Here is a 14640-nt window from a genome sequence, read left to right on the forward strand (position 1 = left end):
TCAGAGTAATTTAGAGGGCACTCAGTTATTTCTCACTAGGGTAATTTTTGCAAAAGTGCATTTTTGCCAAAGTTTCTGTGATGCCACCAGTAGTGTTTAATCAATTCCTCTGCATGCAGGGTGCATCAAAGAAACGCATTACTACAGCTTGAACGTCGTCAAGTGGAGTCTGTACAGACAATGCCACACCCTATTATTTGCACTTCCGTCCACCTTATATACAGGCTTTAGACGCTTCCCTATGTAACATCATAATATTTACAATAATCATATAGCAACATAGCTTCCAACTGAAGCAATTACCGCCTCTGCTTTCACTGTCAAGCTTCTCTGCTTTCAACATTCTCACAGACTCTTTGTGATCATGTCGCCAGTTTCCACTCTCTCTGTCTTTAATGTTAGCTGGAAACCAATGAGCTGGGCACTCGGGAAACCCTCTGTATGACCTAATGCCACAGGCGACTTGCTTTTGTTGATTGCAACTATCAGATGCTGGAGAGTACAAGCAACTCGCCCTCTGCCCTAGAAAACAACAGAGAAGCGGGAAGCATGGAGTAGAAATTAAACATCAAGACGTTTGTACACAGAGAAGCCAATGACGTCTGTGACATAGGGGAACAATATATTGGAACTGTGGCGGTGGTCTTCTCAACCGCTGATTGGACCTGTTTGGGTGGTAGCTTTGGCGAGAGGAATCTGAATAATAAACAATTCACATTTCAAGGCACCATTAGCAGTCTACCGATACAGGACACATTTTAACAAGCATTGGCAAAGCCAACAGTTCTGTTTAGGCATGAGATAGGCATTTCACATAATGGTACCACCTGGTCATAAGATAGAAACAGATGTAAACTGGTTTTGTATATAGGCACTTTTGGTGACCTTACTGTGTCTGGCCCTGCAAAATAGGGAGGCTTCTTTATAGGAAAGAGGGAGAGGGAGAGGTAGATGCAAACCCTGTTGTTTTGATGCTTGCATGGCGCATGTAATCAAGTCTTGAGTGCCAGTGTGATTTAGGTGGCTATCGGCTTAGAGAACCATGAGTGTGTGTTTCATCCAGGAGGAAGAACCCATGGTGAATTAGTGGAACTCAGGTCTATGTTGATGTCGCTAGCCACTGGCATGGGGGATGACAATGCTAGAGAAGTGAGTGTGGAGTTGATATGTTACTGTTTTGTGTTTGTAGGCATTTGCTGCTGTGTGAGAAGGATGGTTGTTGGGGCAGTGTAAGGTGGACTACCCCTGTGGGTGGGACAAAGACTGATATGCAAATCGATATTTCTCCACTGTGGGCTCAGTGAGCTAAAACGTGTTTGTAGCCCCTACAGAGTGGAAGAAATTTGAAAGAACAGGGTATTTGACCCATGTTCGTTCTCAGTAGAGGGGCTCCCACACTGCTTTGTAAGGTGAAGAGAGATAAAGATGCAATTTTTATAGAGGGGCATGGGGAATGGTTATTGTTTGGGTGACTTTATCTGCAGTATAAGCCTCAGAATGAACTGAGTACCTTGAAGAAAAGGACCAGACGTGGGACATCCCCACTCTACAGTTGCAAAACCAAGTCGCAATACACACATGCCCTGCACACAGCGAAAAATTTCATTTAGAATGGGTGTGAGGGCATGTAATGGAGTGTAGCCGGCGACGCCCCACTCTCTGCTACCTTCCACAGGGTGCTCACCAATAGACATATTGATTATATTCTCATTGACATAATGCACTGGGAAGTTGCCCAGGAACTGAAAGTCCCCAGAACAGAAAGCAACCACCTCGATGTTCTAAAAACACCTGCTCCTATGAATAAGAGTGCTCTGCCTCCAGTTAACTCCAAATGATCTTGTTCTAATAATAGGAGGAGACTGAAATGGGAAGCAATAGACTGGAAGTCAGGATGCCCCACATTTTTCTGAGGTATTGTCTTCCCTTGAGATAGACCCCTAGTAATGGAATACTTTGGCTAGACCCCTAGTAATGGAATACTTTGGCTAGTCAATTAGAAGGTATCCGAGCAGCTTAGCTATTACTTGTCCTTACCCCCCTAAACCATGCAGGCGAAAGGAACGTACAACAGCAGGATGGGTTGGTATGATCATAAATAAAAAGCAAGAACTGCTGGTCGTGTAATAACCCGCTAACCCATGTGACCAGAGGCCTTTGACAATCATTAGAAAAGAATATGAAGGATTGGTAAAACAAAAAAAGGAAGCAAAAGTGATAGCTAATGGGAGAATCTGATCCTAGCCACCTGAAACCAAGATCAAATAAGCCTTCTGGTGGATCGCATATTTAGGGGATCACGAGGAGGAGAGCCCGTTTCAGTTTGCAATCACTGAAGGTGTTTGGAATACTCACTTTTCCAATCTTTGTAAAGAGGATACACCATTTCTTTTCAAACCAAGGGAAAGAACGGAGTGCTTGCTGATAACACTAGGTGTTACTGTGGCAGACCATCTGGTGTTCTCATTTAAGGATGTGGGCGATGGATTAGCCTCTCAATGCGGGGGCAAAGGACCTAGACTGGACACAATCTTGGTGGATGTTTAAAAATTCGAACCATTCTCTATCTCCAGCTTGTATTTAAAATATTATCTTGGAAGGCAGACGCAGACAGAGATTGTTCCTATATACCAGAAGGGAGTAGAAACAATTCAGGCAATCATCGTCCCATTTCCTTGCTTGATGCAACTAGTAAAATATTTAGGAAACCTGTCCTCACTAGATAGAAGTAATGGGTTGAAGAATCCAATTGCATTAGTGATCTGCAAGCAAGATTTAGGAAAGGTGTTAGTACCACTGATCAGGCTTTTTTGACTCAGTATTCTAATAGAGAAATACATTGTTTTGGCCTCTGGTATGTTGTACTTAATGTTTTATTGACCTGAAGATGGCCTTTGATGGCATCCCCTGCTCCGAACTCAGGAAAGTAGTCCAACAAACGAATATCATCAGTATATTACTAAGAGGAATGTTACAGTTGTACACTATCAACACTGCCAAAGTCAGGTGTGGGAGCAGAGGGCAGTGTACCAGACAGTTTCCAGTGGAGATGGGTGTGAGTCACGCTGTGTTTTGGCCCCCTCACTCTTCTCCATCGATCTCAACGATATTCTAAACTATTTATCCTCTGATCTTGCTGATCCACCCAAGATACAAGGGCAAACAAATCAGTATCATCATCCTCGCCTATGACGCAGTACTGATATCCTGAACACCTAGTGGTCTTAGAAGGCTAGCAGGACAGTTTGTAAAGTTACGGGACGTGAAGGGTTTAATTGTCAACCCACGCAAAACAAAATTGATGCAATCTGGTCCGTAATGAGGAAATACACCAACCTAACTATTAAAAAAGATTGTATCATCATTGATGAAGTTACAACATTTGTTTATCTGGGATTTAGATTTTCTAACAATGACAAATGGGGTAAACACATTGAAAAAGGTGAATCTAACGATGTTTCGAAGATGCACAGCCATTCTTAATATTGTTAATCTGGCTCTGGAGATATATAGGCCCCAGGCTGTGGTGGCAGCAGTATATGGTGCTGAACTATGGAGCCACAGGAGAATTTCTATTTTAAGAAAAAAGAAAATAATGTTCTTAAAAAGCTTCTCATGCTCCTGAAAAGTGCACCTCACCTGTTTGTGCACTTCGAAGTAGGATTGATCCCCATCAGCGATCCAATTGCCCTCAAATCACTGATGTGTTGGGTGAAGTTGTGGTCTAACCAAGAGTTTGAGCGCTGCTGAGAGGCACTCATGGACTTGATGAACTGTGATGGGGCCAGTAGCCTTCCATGGCTTGTTTATATTAGGTCATTAGACAATTCTTTTCGTCTGATACAAGGTAAATCCAGGGAAATTCCAACATCCTCATCAAAGAGGCTTGCAGAGAATTTGCTTTTAATGATAAGGTTGCTTATTGTTTATCATTGACTGCAGGATGGTTCTTTATGGTGAACAAACTATCTTGGGATTGTGAGTGCTACCTGAGGAACTTAAAAATGCCATTTGCGCCTTCACTCTACATGAAATTGAGATTGAACATCCTCCCTTTAGCACCCTTGATGAATCTGTGGAATAGAACTCAGAAGGTGTGCTGTCCCTTCTGTGAAGGTGAGTTTGAATCTGTCCAACATTTCTTATGCATCTGCCCCAGTGTACTCCAGAAGTCGTTCAATCTAAAGCACTGCCTAAAAAACCATGATGTGAGAAGACTAGCCAGTGCTGAAACACTTTGTAGGAGTTCATGTCAACTGGGTGTGGTGTTTGCTGTCTCAAATTACTTGCTCAGTGCTTGGAGAAGAAGAACATCTATGCTCAAGCTCTCTGATGTAGTGAGTTTTTAAGGTCTTCTACAACTGTTAAAAGACATATGAATTTTTATCTTTTTAAACTTCTTTTAAATTGTAGGTGTACTGGCCTTTTTTATGTATGTCTGTTTTTAAAATGCATTTCAGCTTTTATGGTCTCATGCGGAAAAAAAAGTATTTTTTGACTGACTGGTTATTGTGTCTTTTAGAATGGTTGTTGCTGTTCCAGTTTGGTTTAAAGTGTGATAGGAGACCAACCTAAATTATTCTAATCTCCTATAAATTTGGGCTGTCGGTGTGTGTGGTGTCCCATTGTGTATTCACAAGAAAGCCTGCCCAGTTGTAGTTAAGGGTGCTGAAAGGACTGACCCGATAGTGTCCATTCACCCCAGCCCTTTCCTGACAAGTTGTCTGCAGATCTATGCCATGTTTGTGTTATGAGATTTATGCCTAAAAAAGGATATGAAGACAAATGCTACATTTACAAACAAGTATGTAAACTGCAGCCTGTGCACAGCATCTGAAAAATACATGTGCTAGGAATTGTGCGATGTTATCAGCCCATCTGCAACCCGAATATATGTCCAAAGTAACTGACAAAGCCAAGAAAATAAGTCATTCCAGTTACTTGGAAGTATTCAAAAACATTTTATTAAACGTAGAAAAGTCCAATCTGGAATTAAAAATAGAGCATGTCAATGAACTTTCTTTTTAAAAATGGGCCCTGCATTGTGCATGTTTTCCTTTACAGGACTGAGAGTCATCTTTGCATAAAGAAGGATACAGAGATATTAAAAAGGTAAACCTTTCACAGGTGCTTGATTGCAAAGAAAAACGTATAATGTTGCTCTGTTTAAAGTGACAATTGCAACATGGAGGAAAAATGACTTTTAAATGCATTTGTGAATAAAACAGCAGCTTTGGGTCTAGAAGGCAAACATTGCATTCCTTCCCCACAATGAGAGTAATACAGAAACAAAAGGGGGATGGCTTGTTTCAAAAAAGAGAAACCTAGGCTTTGAAACTTGAACATAAATGTTAAGATGCTACTTGTTTCCCTTGTTCTCGGAAACAGGCCTAGGTAATAAAAACAAATGTTTCCCTTTACAGCTTCCATCTGTCACAGGGCCTAGAAATACAACGAATATGCTCTGGGAAGTGGCCAGCTGTGGTCTGCTCTCAAAGAAATCAGATCTTCCCATCAGCCAGCTCTTCAAAGGAGGATACGATTTACACCTTCACAGACCTGGTTTCTGAAATAAGCGACAAGCAGCTGCTGGATACTCCAATGGGGTTGGGACAGGATCAATGAATGGCCCTGACAGCTTTGTGATGAGAGAGCTTTCTGTCACTGGTCCTCGGCAAACACATTCAGAGTCATAAATGGCCTAGCTCTGGGTTTCAAAGGGAACTATAACCATTTTGCTGTTACCATGTCAGGAACTGTAAATACCATTAACATTTTGTTCAACTCACTAAATGTAAAGAAGAAAAATGACCTATGTACATTTTGCAAATGGAATCACATTTTTGTTTTTATGTTTTGAAGGAAATGTTGTAGACGGTCACTTTAAAAAAAAGATTATTCAGGGTGAAAAGCTGTATCAGCAGAAGGTCAAATTATATTTTTTGATGTTTGTTTAATTGTGCAAATTAGATTAATGTGCATATTTTTGCACAGAAATGGCACATGTTAGGGATTCATATATCCTAGCGTCCGTGCAATTTAGGCCGTTACTCTGAGGAGGAAATATTTTCTATAAAAGGGAAACATTTAGCACACACATCACATGTCGTGCCGAGATGAGAATTGCATGATTGGATTTTCCTGAGTGAGAACAATCTGAAGAACTGATTAGTAACATGATCACATGTGAGGAACATGAAGAATCAGATCATTCCAATTGTTTAATTTACAAATCTCCAAGGTGATATCACATCAAGTTGGAGGTATAGACATTACTCCCAATAGAGTGTCCTCTTCATTAATATGTCAAATGGGTACGAAGGGGATGGTTTAGTGTGATATCACTTTTGGAACATTATACAATCACATTCACTGACCAGTTAGGTTACAGAAATGACACCCACCTCTAAAGGGAGGTGTTTCCATTCTATAAAAAGTCCAAACCCATAGATTCTTGGCACTCCCTTGCTCACTCACTGACAGACTGGCATAGACTGACTGACACACTGACAGAAGGAGAAAAGACAACACCAGAAAGGAGAATGGAATAGATTGATTTCCTTTTGGACCCATTTTCAGATTACTGACAGTATAGTGAAAGAGAGACCTAGCTGGAATTAAAGGCCCATGCCTTCTTCGATGGAAAAGACAGCAGACAACCCCAATGCAGAAACAGGGAAACTAGCTTGCTGACTGATTCCCACAACTTACTAGAGGAGTAGAATTGAACCATTTAGGACAAATCCCGAGGTATTGTCGCTGCTTTAGATGGGGAATCCCCTTTGCATGAGGCCAGGGAGATGAGGCCGCTACCTGATAATTCCCCTGGTGGTGTTACTCAGTGGGAGGATTGCAAGTGGAGAGAGGACCCCAATGAGAGTAGTGACCACTTTGGGAAAACAGGGTATCCCTTTGACTCTCCCACAATCCCTCAAACCCCTTCTCTTACACCCCCACCAGATGTCTCAAGGTACTGTTGTTCTACATCACAGGTGGAAATAACTAGGAAGGAAAACTGCCATCAGGGACCCAATAGCCCAGTCCTACTAATGTAGCTTCCTTCATAGTAAACCCACAGGATCTTGCCAGAACACTCTCTTATTGTTCCAGTAGCACCTGCCATTCAAGCTGTGAATAGAAAAATGGTCAGGGCATCTGTCAATATGAGGGGAGTGGTTCCTAGAAAAGTGCTGGGTTAGCTGAGTCCTAAATACTTGGGTCCTGATAGATGCTCTCCAGACCTTTCAAGCACTAGGTCTCAGAATTAGGCTGTCAAACCCATGGCCAAAGTAGCCAGAATAGAGGCAGAGGGAAGGATATGTAAGAGTTTGGAAGAAGGACCCCCCAGAAAACTTATTATCCTATGGGCCTCCCCAGCTGCCTAGTATACAGGTCGAGGGGAGTCCCAGGAGTGAGAGGAGTATGGGCCAACAGAAAAGAAAACCATCATGGTTAGGGCTATGGAGAAAGGCCTGCTTCCAATTGGAGGATCCTCCTCCAGAGAAGCAAGGGATTCAAAAGGAAGGTGGGTTACTTCAAAGTAAACCCACAGAGCACACCAGAGAAAACCATGAGAGGTTGGCGTTTACTCAGGTTGTGAGGCCCTTCTTCCTACAGTTGGTGTGTGACATTCCCCTGGTGATGAATCCTCGTGTCCGGATATCACCAGTGTGGTCTAACAGACATTCTTGCATGCCCATGATGGGGTCCCAGAAGAAAACCACTGTAGGAGTCTCACTCTCTGTCACCAGGTTGAGAGTGGTAAGACAGGAATTTCAAAGAATGTTTCATCTTGCTCTGGACATTCGCCCCTGACAAATAATTTGTGCAGCAGGTGTTCCCTAGCTATGTTGATATCTACTGTGGCCATTTTGGAAAGTGTTCTTTCTTTACTAATTTATTTATAGAAAGGTAATCTGTATTATATTGCTTGTTGTCTATTTGTAGGGTTGATTTAGCTTTAATTTAATACACAGGCCTGGTACTTAGGATTTTTGTTTTGTGGTGGCGCTTCTACAGAGTAATACAGTGTTCCAGCCAAACAAAGTATTCCTACTTTGAAGGTTAGTCTGCTGTGTTAGGCTGTCACTGATGAATAAACAAACTCAATCCCTGACTCGAGCCCCCAATTTGTATTCCAATTGGGCGTCACACACTGGACCAGGACACTTGGTCTTAGCCTGGAATGTGGTGCTCAATAGGAATGCTTTTTCTTTAATTTCAACGAATTCAAATTGAGCCGGTACCCGACCCATCTCACACCTCCTTTTACAAATACCCGGGTCACAATGGAGCATGAACCAGGCCGGTTGGTGAAAATAAAATATTTAATTATTTATTTTTAAAATTCACAAAAATCACAAACATTTTAATATTGGGCAGCAATCACTATTGGGGTGATACTGACAATGGAAATGGAAGCAATGCACTTGGTTAACCTTCTAGTAGAACATATCCAAAACACAAGTGTATAGGAGCACTTTTTGAATTAGGATAGATAGCACCCAATGTAAGGGTTCCCCCTGCAATGTTCTCTCAACCCACAAATAAATTCTGTCAAAATAAGAGGCAAAAACATTTGCAAAGGCCTAAAATGACACTAGGATTTTGTAAATAATTAATTATATGTGTGCTGAAATAATGATATGCATATGTTTTATCACAGTATGAGGGATGTTATACCACTATCAACCATAAGGTAAGGTATCACAAATGCATACAGTTCACAAAACAGATTGAAATTGAAAACCCAGTACAGCCGAATTCACACATGGAAAAGTAGAATTTTACTAGTTTGCAGTTTTAAATTCCAAAACGTTTTTTTTTAAACGGGTGAAAAACACTGAATTGGAATGCGTTTTTTTACGCAGGGTGAGCGATGCATAGCACAGGGACAATATGGAAGTGAAAGGAGGGCTATAGCTGGTGAATTGAGAGAGATTTGAAAGGTAGAAAGAGGTCCGTTTTTAGGAAAATGAAGCAGTTCAAAAGGGAAAATCGGTTTTAAAAATGAAAGGCAAATTTTGCTCAAACTAAATTATTTAGACTATATTGTTAAAGAAAGCCACGGTACGTTCAAAGATTGATTTGCGACATCAACCTTTTCCTGCCGGGTTCTGATCTATGTGGCAATAAATTACTCCAAATATTACTAATGAGTTACAAGATGAGGTGAATGAAAGAATTGCGCTAACACTAGAAAAACAGGAACAGGGTGCACAGAAAATTAGAACAGTCTATACAAGTTATCAGGGTATGGAAAGGGTTGCTAGAGAGTGGAACAAAGACAAAAGTGAAGATGGGGTAGACTATGTGTTATGGGTGATACTCACAGTCCGCTCTTGAGTTTGGGATTAGGAACAGTCAACCGGGTTCTGGACTCCAGGGCTCAGGTCACCAGGTAGCTGCAGACACTCCTAGCAGAACAACAGCTGGGCATGCCTGGTCAACGGATAATCAGGACAGCTGTATGGCAGGGTTGCAGTGGGCATGAAGTTAGTGGGCAAGAAGCCGGTCTGGTTTCAGGATGCTTCCCAAAAGAATACCAGAGCTTTTCCCTTGGTTATTAGGATTTTTAGTGGGGTTTCTGGATTGAGGCCTTGGTGGGATGGTCAGCAATGCTTTGACCTTACAGTGGAATCTGGAGTCAGCTATGCTTTGTCCTTGCAGTGGAATCTGGAATCAGCTATGCTTTGGCTTTGCAGTGGGATGTGGAATCTGGCAAAATGAATGTAGAAGATCAGGAACGCAGGTGCAGGAAATTCAGGAAAGAGTCTGTCCCTAGAGTTCTGTCAGCCACCCTTTTTATAGAGCATGGTGACATCATAGACTTATATGGTAGGGCAGGCTTAGCTAATGTGAAAAGAAATGGTACAATGAAAACCTCATTGTACAAACTGAGGCACAACATAAGGCAAAACAAATTTTGCTCCGGGTTCTTTTGCAATTACCAAAAACTTAGTAGTTCATCATTCAATTGGTGCATGTTAATTCATATTAATCATCTTTATATTCATAAAAGACATTTATTTTCATAAAATCATTCATGTTTCATAGATTCAAGTTATACATCACAAACAAAAATGTTTTTCACTCATATATATATATATTTTTGACAATACATATTTCTTTCACATATTTTTCTCATGTGTTACAAACTGTTAATTGTTCACGTGATCCAATAATCATGATAGGTTTCCAAATCTAGTTGCCTATCTTCTAAACTACACGTTTTGGGCAATTAATGCCCTTCTTCAGGTTTTAAAAAATATTGGATTCTTTTCTGTAAAACATAAATTGAAATATATTCAAATTATTTAAATTTGTATTTTCTGAAAACTAAGAATTACACTTTTATTAGCTCAAAACTAATGAACTAACCTTTAGAATTTGTATCAAGAGAAAAGCTTGCTGCCCAGACAGGGTAAATTTCCAAAGCTGTAATAATAAAAAAGGAAATGTGTGTCACCATAAAGTGATCGTCAGTAAATGGGGCGGTGGTGTGCAGAGGGAACAGTCGCTGTGGTAAGCGCTGGGTCCCCCTGCTCATCACCTGATTTATATGAGTCTCAAAAGCGATACATGTTTTACAGAATTGCATTTTTCACTCACCACTGTTAAAGTAGTTGAGTCTGTGGGTCACTGACACTGTCTCATATGTTGTTTACATATCAGGAAACCCTGAAATAACATCAGGGTTAGATCTTAGGAAACGTACTGGATGCGGTTATCAAATATTCTAATGACTATTCACCTTTTCACATGTTTCCTACCTTGATCGTATGTAGGCAGTTGCTTGCTTGCATCAAGGTAACCGAAGTTGGTGAATAACGAGCTTTTTCGAACGTTTTTACTGGGTCCTTCCCAATTTCTACTTCTCTCGTAAATCTATAAAAATGAGTTTTGGATTAGTACTAAACTAAAAATGCTATGTTGGGCATCTGTGTTCAATGTTGTAGGCGCAATCATACGCGAGGGACTATTCTTACCTGCTTAGAGCCGATGTACGTGCTGCTGAACTTCGCTCCCTGTGAATTCCTCGTTCAACGCGCTGCAAAGCGTGTCGCCTGACAACCGCAGCTGCTTGTCGTAGAGAAAGTTAAATCAGTTCTAACTCGGGCCAATTTGGCTTAGATAAGCACAACTCTAAACAACTGGATTGGTCAGGTGTGATAGTTAGCGCCTTCCTCTCAGTTGGTTGGTTTTCAAGGGCATGATGTCAGATTTATGATGTGAGTTTTACAATGTCCAAAACCTCCCAAAGTTACTTTAGCTAAAATCCAATTTTGCCATAAATGGCACATTTGTACAGTTGGGGCCGTTTAACAAAGTACATAAGCAGGTTACATATTTTATGCAGAACATGCCAGTCCAACTCGCCAGTTTGTGAGATATTGTTTCGCCCGTCTAATAATTTTTAGTCATTTTTATTAATATATATTCGGCCTAAAATTCTATAACTTTACATGTGTGTATGGATTATCATCAGGCATGTCAGTATTGAATTTTATATTGGCATCCATCATGTATACTTTCCTTGGAAAGCCCCATTCTCTGCCATTTCTGTTCCCAAGGTGGCAGTGAAAGCTACGTCTTAAATTAAAACCCACAAAATTACATTAAAACTGTTAACTTTTTACATTCCTGCGAATTTCTGTTGCAAAAAAAAGTCTTCAAAGTTTCTTAATAAAATAGTCTTTTGAAACAAATGGGCATCCTTTGTCCTTCACTGGAATCATTTTTTCTCTTCAGCTACCACCAACTGTCAATTCAGCCCAGTGTGGGGATGCGGTTTCCCAGTTGGATTGAATGTTTATGGCCCCCTCCACTTCACAGGTTGGTGTCCCATAAGTTCCATTGTAAGAGGCCTCAGCCCAGACAAATGTCTGCCAAGGTAGCAATTATCACTTGTGTGTTCTAGCATCTACTGTGAGAGGCCTTCTGTTGCTGGCAACCCCCAAGCAGAAACCTGTTTGGGGCTGATTTTCCCCATGTAGCCAATGCACAATTCCTTGTTTTATTTATTTTTGTTATACATCAGAATAAAGCCTGTTGAATAAGATCTCCCCTATATGTTTAACAGCACAAAACCCCTTCACATTGCTAGATAAGGGCATGGCCTTATCCAACATAAACTTTTAAACAAGTATTTTTCTTTATTTGGAAAAAGTACATTTAAATATGTGATGACTGCTGACATTCTTCTTGCAAATTCTGTTTTTCTCATCCCTTTGAATTCCCACATTGTTCTGTAGCCAGAGTTAGTTTCTTGTATGCAGCAATTTGTTTAAAGCACAGATGCACCGAAATGTACATAGCCCCAGAGAGCCAGGGCCTCTTTGAAGCATTGATCTTTGATATTTTGTAGCCCCAAAAGTAAATTGGTTCCTGTGTAGCTGAAATAAAGCTTCTTTTGATCTCTTCAGAGCTGAATAACAGCCTGTCATTCAGGGACACTGCTCTTGTCTGCTGGAGCACAATGTGAATGTGGATAAGCATGGAAAGGTATCATTAATAAAAATAGTGTGACGAGGAACAGAGGAAAAGAGCATCAGAGCAACATTATTTTTAAATGTAAATATTTCCCTTTTTGAATGGGAACTTTGGGCTTGCAGCAAAGCAGCGCTGCTTTTTCACTCCCCTTCTTTTGTACATGTAAGAACACACTGGCAGGCTTTCTCAGTGTGCCCCCTTGTTCCATCCTGCCAAATATGTGCTTGGCAAGATGGAGCAGCCATTTTTTTGTAGTGCAAAACACAGATTTGCTGTGAGTCAGTGGTGCTCGCAGGAGCCACCGCAGCCATTTTGCTGCGTCTGCTGAAGTGCAGCTTGATTATGCAAGGGAGTACAGCTGAGTGGGTAAATATAACCCACAGTCGGCCCAGTATCATGCAAAGAAGAGCCTTCGGGAGTGCCCCGGGACCGTCCTGTGGCTGACCAGCTCCGAGTTTGGGCTACTGTGCTGCCGATGTCAGTGTTCAGAGTTATGACCTGTAACTCTGGGGATCCTCAGCTGTCCTTACAAGACTCAACTCTGCACAATGCTGGCATCCTAGCATCAAGGGGACCCAAGATAGCAGGGAAAGTCTGACTTTGGCAGTTGAGTCCCTTTGTGTCACCGTGCTGCGGTTACAACCACCCGAAATCACTTACCTGACCCGAGTCCAGTCCTAAGAGGGATCCTGCATTGAGTTTTGCTGCATTCTTTGTTTGAGAGTACTTGCACTAGTGAAGGACACCAACCGGAGATCAGCTAGAACCTGCAATCCCTGTGAATCGAGGATTGCGACTATCAGCGGGAAAAGCAGCCTTGGACCTTCTTCCTTAGTCCTGCCAAGTCTGCCAAGTCTGGGGAAGAATCGGAGTATGAAGGGTAACTTACAGTGATTCCTACACACCCCTAAACTCCCATTATAGGTCTACGGGTTTATAATAAACTTTATTATAAAATGTATTATAACAATATTGTCTTTGCCATTGCTTGCTTGTGCACAACTTCTGAAAGTTGGGGCTATTTCTGTTAACTAGTTTAACTTATACTCAGACAATTATAACCCTTCACTGGACCCCAGAAACCCTACCTGCATGTTTTCCTTCCTCAAAGTTTCGGTGGAACTATTGGGCAAAAGGCCACATACACCTTAGGGCTGGACGATTTAAGTTAGGGATCATTCTCTGTGGACCTAAAGTGCATAATATGACCTTAGCTTTCCTTTGCAGGAGTTTGTGATGTATATTATGCCCTCTGATAAGTGAATGCATATATTTTATCTATTTTCCTAGTACTTTCTATAGTGTGTTTTGGCCAATAAATAATAATTGTATATTTATACATCATGTCCAAGTGTAATCTGTGATTCCCATTGTGTGGACTCATTGTGGACCCTTTACAAGCTCACCACCGCTGAAGAACTTAGCCTAGACTGCCTGTCACTGCTACCTGAACTGGTTTGGCTACAACTCCCCAGAGTTGTACCTGTCTCAACATAGGTTGGCCTTCTATACATCTGTCCACCAGGCCAGAGTATAGAAAATCAGTGGTAACAAGCGCTACTTGTGGTTGTCTGCACGGAAGGACCACGATTGACGCAAACATCAGCAGCAGTGACTGCTGGGCCGGCGTGCCCTTGGAACAGCCTCAGTCACATAAAGCTTGCACCAGAGCACTGACGTGGTGCTTCAGTGGCACAACAGTGACACACATGTCATGCACAAAGCACGCAAAGTGTGTCGCCATCTCACCGACCGACGTCCCTGATGACTGGCGGCATACAACGGATGAAGTGGGCCGTTGCAACGCAAAACGACCTGATGAGAATGACAATATCATTTCTACTCTGGCAACAGTTCTGTGAACACTGGGAAGCATAAGCTCCCCATAACCTCTGGTCAACTGCTAACGTCTGCCAATGGCATTAATAATGAAAATAATTTCACTATGTTGTATAGCAAGACTGTACCTAAAATTACATACATTTTGCACCCTTGAATGAGCCCTCTGCTGCCTCTTCTGCTTCTACTTCTATTTGCGTTGAGTACCAATTGACCGTATCCTTGGCTTGCCTTGGCAGCACTGACTAGCTCTATTACCACCTCTTCGGCTACTAATTCGCATTGCAAAATCTCTAAGGCGGGCCGTAA

Source organism: Ambystoma mexicanum, chromosome 7q (assembly GCF_040938575.1).
Source record: "Ambystoma mexicanum isolate Mex_15411 chromosome 7q, UKY_AmexF1_1, whole genome shotgun sequence".
NCBI classification, from domain to species: domain Eukaryota; kingdom Metazoa; phylum Chordata; class Amphibia; order Caudata; family Ambystomatidae; genus Ambystoma; species Ambystoma mexicanum.